This window comes from Apis dorsata, unplaced genomic scaffold, assembly GCF_000469605.1.
Source record: "Apis dorsata unplaced genomic scaffold, Apis dorsata 1.3 scaffold_655, whole genome shotgun sequence".
Classification (NCBI taxonomy): Eukaryota; Metazoa; Arthropoda; class Insecta; order Hymenoptera; family Apidae; genus Apis; species Apis dorsata.
In genome coordinates, this window is record NW_006263844.1 from 174,054 (window position 1) to 182,379 (window position 8,326).

Consider the following 8,326-nt stretch of genomic DNA (forward strand, 5'->3'; position numbering starts at 1 on the left):
CGAGTATGAGATACGGATCGATATTCGGGATGATATTCGATGAAGAGTAATGTCGAATCGCTTAACGAGATATACCCATGGAATACTTAACCAAGTACAGACTGTTAAAGCGAACGTGGGAACTCTCCGTGGAGCGTGTAGTTTAGACAAGTTTCGGAGAAATCTTGACGCATCACTGGTGTTGCTAAATGCCTTAAACAACGTTACTGGACGAGAGTTACGTAGCTTCATGTTCAAGAGGTTCCCATTGTGTAAATAGGAATTTCGTCGAGCAAGACAATTCCCATTCCTGTATTATTAACCCCCCTCAACCCAGCGTGAAATATTTCGAAACTTTTGTTTTCATTACGTTAAATATCTGTTTCAATTTCACCAGTGAAATTATTATAAAGAAAAAAAAAAAATAGAATGAGAGCGCAATTAAATTCGTTTAACCGATCTATCAAACCCCTGACTAAAAGTTCTGCTCGACGAGAAATGAAGCACGACGAGAAAAGCTTCTCCCGTGTACCTTTGGAACGTTTTCAATTCGTAGATCGATCCGTCGCTCGTCTCGCCTCGCCTCAAAACGAACCGCAATTTCCTTCTAATATCCACATTTAATTAGGGTTGATCGAATTGCCTATGTATTCGAGGGGACTTTATTACCTTTAATTCGTTCCAAGTTCTCGATAGGCGAAACTCTCGAAACACGTATATAGGTGTATGTAATTCACAGGGCTCGTAACTTTGACGTTAGTGGAGGACGAGAAGCGGCGCGTAATGGATGACTCGTGTATGTATGTATATTGGTAAACGACGAAACGATGATCTCGAATTATAATTTTCCCCGTTCCAATGGACGGAATATTGCGACGCGTGAATGTGGCGCAAAGACGCGTGTGTATAGGCGGCACACGGATAATCTACGGGGAATCACGGCGGTGGTGTTGAAATCCAAGCTCGAAATGGCTTCATATTTGATGGAAGCGCGGAGTAACAAAGCGAGCGTATACAGCTATACCACGGGGGAGAACGATGATTATATTTGTGACAATGAAGAGTGATCCTCGCCGGATCGAACGGCCGGGAATCTGTTTCGAAACGCGTCCAACCGAAATTGCGGCTCCCGATCAATGAGGATAGGTTCGTTAAGTCCTTTGTCATCGTTCCATCAGAATTTGAACGGAACGCTTCCGTTCAGCTAAGGAGATAGTTGCTCGGAAGACGAATGCTTGCAACGAAAATTGGGCATTAACGATAATTAGTAAGTAATGTTTTTTTTTTCGAAAATAAACGTATCCGTAAACTCGATTGAATTCTATTAAAATTAGGAAAATTTTGAACCGCTATAACTTCGAAGATAGTGACTTTCAATCGACGAATGAGAGATCGTTAGAAGCGTGAATTCTTATTCTTTAAAACGCATTTTTATTTATTCCGATACGACTTCTAGTTCTCGAAATATGATCGTGTAAAGAAAAAGGTAATTATTACTCACTAAGTCCTTACTCGGGCATCTCGTCTTATTGACATAACTTAAATTCAAAACAACTGAAAACTCGGTTGAATTCTATTAAAATTAGGAAAATTTTAAACCGCTATAACTTCGAAAATAGTGACTTTTAATCGACGAATGAAAGATCATTAGAAGCGCGAAATCTTATTCTTTAAAACGCATTTTTATTTATTCCCATACGACTTCTGGTTCTTAAAATATCATCGTGTAAAGAAAAGGATAATTTTTATTTACTATTTAAATTCTACGCGGACATCTCGCTCGCATCTCGTCTTACTGACTTATCCTAAAGTTAAAACAAGTGAAATGCACGAATCTTGAAAAGACATTTTCAAGAAGTGTAAATTATTAAATAGTCCATTTAATTAATCTTTGCACTGTCTCAATAGAAACTTTGAATTTTTATATATCAATAACGAATTGAAATATCGGAATACAAAAAATAGCTTCAATAATATAGTTTTCTGTATTTCTTGTTTGCGTGAAAAAAAAAAAAATTATTTGATGAAAAATAAGATACGTATTTTTTGGCGACAAATCTTTTTTTAAATTTTACGTTTGATCAAAGAATATAAAAAGAATATGAACGAATCTGTTGATCGATGGAGCAAAATTATAATATTTCTTTTTATCGATTTTATCTTTTTAATGGCGCACGTTATTGATCCACAGAGGTCAATCAAAGGTTATTCTATTTTGAAACCGCTAGCAACGATCTTCGTAAGTTCGATTCTAGCCCGAAACTTTTGCATTCGTATAAACGACGCCTCATTAAATCGTTTCACGTCGCATTGGTATACCACCAGTCGTCCATTAACTCGGATATCCTGGCTACGCTTCACGACTTCAACTGAATACGCTGCAACGTATCAATGTTTATACCTATATCGAAGCCAGTCGTAAAAGAGAGGCAAAGCAAAACCTCAATCGTGGATTGGGATATTTTCAGTGGTCGCATTAACCTCGCTTTCCAACCTCCGCGTCCAAATTTTTCCCGCCATTACGATTCAACCGTTGGATATGCCATTTCAGCCAGTTTATCTCCTGCCAATGCTCAACGAGCAAAATAATGCTTATAAATAAGTTCACGATTCTTCTTCCAAGTTTTAAAACGGTTTAAATTACGTCTATAAAACCATAGATGATTCAGAATGGAAAAATATATAATTTTCTACATTTCACGATAGGAAAAGTTTTTATTTTGTTACTTTTTAATAGTTCAATTATTTTCGTCTATTTATTCGTCGAAAATATTAAAAATTATGAGACAATGAATAATTTAAATAAATGAAACTCATATTTTACGTCATATTTTTATTTAACGAGTATAATGTAAATATTAGAGATATTCGTAAATAAATGAAAATTTATTGTCAAATAATCGTGAATGTAACGTAGAGATGCCAATATTTTCTAATGAATGAATTCTCAATTAAACAATGTTCCATATCATAGAAATCCCTATATCCTCGTGATAAAAAGGGCTTAAAATAATTCTTTGAATTCACGAAGAAAAATAAGAAAATTATATTAGTAAATTAATTTGTAATTAATAAATTATTTCATTTTTTGATAATATTCACTACTATCTATTATCTTATAGAAATAAATATTATTTCCTTAAATGCAAAAATGTTTAAATTCAAATTTGTATCAATAATCTTTAAATCTAGCATTCAAAAGGAAAAATTCGATCTTGAAATCTCTTTCGGTTTCTCGAAGTAATTCGATATACCCACGCGAATACGAGATTCTAAGGAAGATCGATGTGTAGAATTGTAAGCCATCTCTTCAAATTAAGGACATGCGTAACGCTCTAATTATACGCAGCGCGTATCCGTATTCAATGCAGTAAATTAACATTGGAGCAGTGTGCAAAATACGAAGAACTGTCTAAAAAAAGTAGTTCATCAGTATTCAGACATTTTAATCTTCTTTTGTACTTTTTTTTTTTTTTTTCTATATTTGAAACAAAAAAATATTCTCGATGTATATTTAGAATAATTCGCAACATCTTTTTGCATTTGTATTTCACGCGGTGTGAAAGAAGGCTTAAAATTCCTAAAAAAGGCGTACATACAGTTATCTATTTGTAAGCGGTGCAAAACTTGCAAACAAAACTCTCGAAGCTTTTACGTGCCGTGTTCTTGCGGCTGAAACTATTAGAAGCTTTTAAGTGTTAGCCTTTTGAAAAATGATTCCAACTTTTTATTCAATGTTTCATCCGGTGTACAACATTGTCTGAACATCCACCAAGTCTAATAGACGTTTTTTTCTCGCATCGTCTAACACGTGATGTTAAAGATGATAAATTACGAACAATCGTTTAACCAGTTAGAAAGTAATTTTTCAAGCTTGATACACAGCAATAAATAGCACGCGTTCTTTTTTCGAGAAGATTCTATTTTTATTTCTAAACAAATTGAATTCTACGATTCAAACGATTATAGTTTCGTCCAATTAGAATTGTGCGCACATTCGTATATATATATATATATTGCGTTTAATTTATCGAAATTGGACGGCATCGAGTTTGTCTCAATCAGACTGACGATGGCGAGAGCCTGTATTCATCGTTAAGTGTGAAACAGAAATGCGATCGCTTGTCGTATTATCTCGTAACCGATGGATCGATCATCGTCATTGCTCGTTCCAAGTAGATATTCTTCACGACCCAAGATATTACGCGAAAAAATCTTAATTTTCTTTTTCATTTTCATTTTCGTTCTCGAACGATTATTTATTTATTTATATGAAATATGTATTTATAACGAATATTTATTTATATCAAAAATTAATTAAGAATCGAAATAATTATCGCCTCGTTGAATTTTCAACTTCAACCTTTTTTTCTTCCTCGCGACCAATTTCTTCGATCTGTTCCGCGAGCAGATCCAGAATATTCCGGTTATCGCGGGAAGGAATAACTGGAACAAAGCGGCCACGATTGCCGAGGACGCTGTCCAGGACGAGATATTCGCCGTCCTTTGTCCACGGGAAATAATTCGATATATCGGGCTTTTGCCCGTATCACGATCGTCGAGTGTCATCGCTACTGTCAAAGTGTCCTTTTTATAGGCAACGGGAGAATAATAGGTGGAAATAATACGTCAAGCCAACTGAACGCGACAGCTGAATGTTCTGGTCTGCTCCACTGGTGCGCTTGTCCATTCTCTCTTCCCCTCTTATCCTCTCGTCACGTTTCGTATCCTCGCGTCGAGATGGTTCCGCGAAAAATTTTTACTTTTATACTAAGTAGAATACACACACTAAGAGGCGAGTCTTCTAACTAACGCTTCGAAAATAACTCGAGTTGGCGTTTGAAAAGTTCACTTGTAGAATAATAGTGGTTCTGTCTTTGACACAATTGATATATAGAATCTATCTGTCTACGTTTGAAAATTTTTTTCTTACTACACTCGAGCGTATCAGGTGGAATACTAGTTGCGAAATTTTATCGCGAAACTTGAGAACTTCTTTACGCATGATACCGAAGTAATTTAATGGAAATCTGTCTGTGGGGAATAAGTTTCAAGACGGAGTTAATTGATCGGGTTATTAATGCGTCGGGTGTAACTCTAGAATTCATCGTGAGAGTATCTCTGTTCAGGGAAGGGTAATCGAAACCCTTGTTTTGTTAATATCAAATCGCACGACTCATTCACCCAGTCATTTATCGTTGTCTCAAACCTTTCTGGCGCACGAGCCTTCTATCCAATTCAGGTCACGGATAATTGATATTAGCCATTTCCTTGATGCTTCTTCTAATCCCTGTCTCATTACTCGCTCATCACCGCACCGAGTATCTAATTCTCAAACGGTGGACTCTATTATAGCTCGACTTCGCAACATAGCCCGACCGCGTAAATTTCCTCTTACGAATTATGAACAAGATACATTGCCCGCTTCTAAACATGTCTCGTGTGATATTTAGCTTGGAAGTAAATGGAATAGGATGCTTTCTAAACGACATGTCTAATTTGTGTGCGAGGGATTTGTGTCGTGTAAATCAAACATATTTTCAAAGGAAATATTAATATTGTAATTAGGAGATATATTTTTTTGACTAAAGTAGTTCTCTTTGTTTGTTGGTAAAAATAAAAAGTAATAAGAAGTGAATATGATATTAGAAAGAAAAATATATATAGTGGTTTTACATATATTTGAATTACGAAAATTATATTTTATTTATTTTAAACAATTTTACAATTTTCATTTTTCATAGCATTTATTTACCTACAGTTATCTACTGCGAATTTACTTCTGAATTGTTGGAAATAGTAACGAATAAGGCCTGTAGATGGCTACCAAACAGACGCCATGATCTTCTTCAGTTTGAAACGGTAGTTTCAGCGTGTGTTTTGTCACAATATTTTTTCGTGCTTATGCTTCTTAAATCAGTGCTATCAAATGTCTTTTATTATTGTATAAAATTCACTTTTCGCGAGTGATATGTTTTTGTTCGATTTAACCAGATATCCACTTATATTCGCTTATATCACTTGTGTAAGTTTTTGCATAATATATCATTTCCCTCGTTTATATTCCATTTGGCTATTCCACTTGTTTTTTTTATTTCAAGATAAAAGATGAAAAACGGTAGAATGGATTATTTTCATTTGTAACATTACTTGTTACTTGTTGTAATATTTTTTCAAATCTTAAATTCGTATAAGAAAATCACAGAAATATTCCAATTACTCGTAATGGTTGATAATTCGAATTATTTTTTTAAAAATTGTCTTGTAATTTTAATCTAATCTTAATTTAATTGTAATGTGAGAATATAAATACTTGTTTATAATAAATTATATCAAATAGAACAGATAATATATTCGCAGTGTAGTATATTTGGTTTACACAGTGGTTTATATATTTATTTAGCTAATGTAAAAAAAATTTTCACTAAATCTGCAAAAATTTTATAAACTTTGCTTTGCTACGTAAGCGTTTTTTGTAGGCAACAAATGCTATAAATTCACAGCTTAAAATAGAAATTGCTAAAAATTAGCAAAGAATATATCTCATATATCATATAATTCATTTTACGCAGAATATAAAAGATATATAAGTTTTTTTCTATTCCAAGAACCATCGATCGATAAATTCTCAAAGTCAAATAAAATTTCACAATTCTAAATCCATCTCTCAACAAACAACACGCTTCAAACTAACTCTCGTCTACTATTTTCAGGTACTATCGCGCTATACACTACTTCGATGGAAGTTAAATCGTGATCGCTTTGGCGAGAGGGCGAAGGACAAAGAGGAGCATTGAGTGCTTCGTCGTAGAGCTCGTCGAAGAAGGAGTGCAAGCAAGCACGTGACATGAGTACCGTGACCCGAGACACTTGTTGCACGGCTGCTGTCCCTTAAAGAGTCTCGTATATACGGTGTGTTCCTTCAGTGCGACGAGATTAGTCAACGTTCGAAATAAAACGCGAGAGAAAGAAGAGAAAAGGAAGAGATAGGTGTATGCACGTGTCGTTCGAATTCTGTTCAATCTCGCGTTTCCTCGATACGTACTCGTGGCATGTCGGTGATATATCTTTTTAACCAGGCTCGTGAGAAATCGCGTTTCATGCTCAAGGATCTTCCGTTGACGAGCAAATCGCGAGTGGTAATCGTGTGATGCCGTTAAGACGAATTTTTTTTGTTTCTCGACTGCTGAGTGCACGCGTGTTTCGTGGCTCTGTCTAAGATCGGTGGATCTCGGTTTCGACTTTGATCGCGCGAAAGGGAGGAGGTCGATCGTAGGAGGAAGGAAGAAAGAACATGAACGTGATCGTGCGCTCAGGCCGGTGACACCGGTCGAGGTTGTGTGTGCGTGTGTCTATCTTCGCTGATAACTCCCAGTTGGTGGACTCTCACTGAGACGACGGATATCTTTGTTCGGTGAGATCGTATTTTGAATTTATTTCTTTATTGATGTTAAATTGATTTTGGGAAAACTAAATTTTTATCTACCGTAATATGTAACTTATAATCTGATATGCATATAAAATGGAATAAAATATTTTAACGATAGTTTAATTCATAGTCTACTGAATATTATTAACAGAATGCTATTAATTTAACAAAATTAAATTAAAATTTGAATACTGAAATATAAATTACAAAAATTAAATACGCGTACAGTTGATTTTCGCATTAAAATATTTAATTGACTCATGCTTCTTGTTTAATATCAATGATAAATTGGGTAATAATTTGCTCGCGATAAAAAAAGTAAATGGGCATAAAATGATGAAAAAAACACGAGATCGTGTAAACATTGCGCGAATAAAAAGTACGAAATAACAACGGATCCGTTATTTATTTCGATTTGGTTTGTTTACCTTTCGAGCTTGACTCACATCTGTCCACATTGTCCGAAATATCGAAATATCGACCGGCAAGAATTATTCCATTATCCGGCACATATAAATCGATTATTTTTATACCCGAAATCAATTGGAATCAATTTTCTTCAATTTTTTCGCAAATGTGATCATCTTCGTATCCATCTTTAAAAACAATTTCAAACTTTCCACATTAATTTCAATGTGTGAACAAGACACTGTCATCTATTTGAACAACTTCCAAAGATTTACATTACATCGAAGATGACAAGTTCAATCGATGTCTCGCATATCTCGTTCCCATTGATTGATGATCTCCAATCTTTCCAATTGAAGAATGTATCAAATTTAAAATCGTAGGTGGATGTCGTCGGGGTTGTAGAAGGGTGTATTCGGCGAAGGCAGGAAGCACCGAAGAACCGGAAGGCTGGATCACCTCCGTGGAATGTCTTCGGGCGCCAAGCGGCTGGTGCAGTCGCTTCGGGGC

General features: G+C 35.2%; 1 long non-coding RNA gene across 5 annotated transcripts in view; it reads left to right on the forward strand.

Annotated features, from left to right (window-relative positions):
* Nucleotides 1-8,326, forward strand: part of LOC102675966 — a 27,703-nt gene extending 19,377 nt beyond the window's left edge. For 4 of the 5 annotated variants that reach the window (XR_422616.1, XR_422617.1, XR_004151382.1 and 1 more), the window contains 2 exons: nt 6,693-7,393; nt 8,200-8,326. This is a non-coding gene — a long non-coding RNA (uncharacterized LOC102675966). Of the gene's footprint in view, nt 1-724; nt 1,251-6,692; nt 7,394-8,199 lie in introns of those variants that run through there. The other variant, XR_422618.2, reaches the window with a different exon arrangement.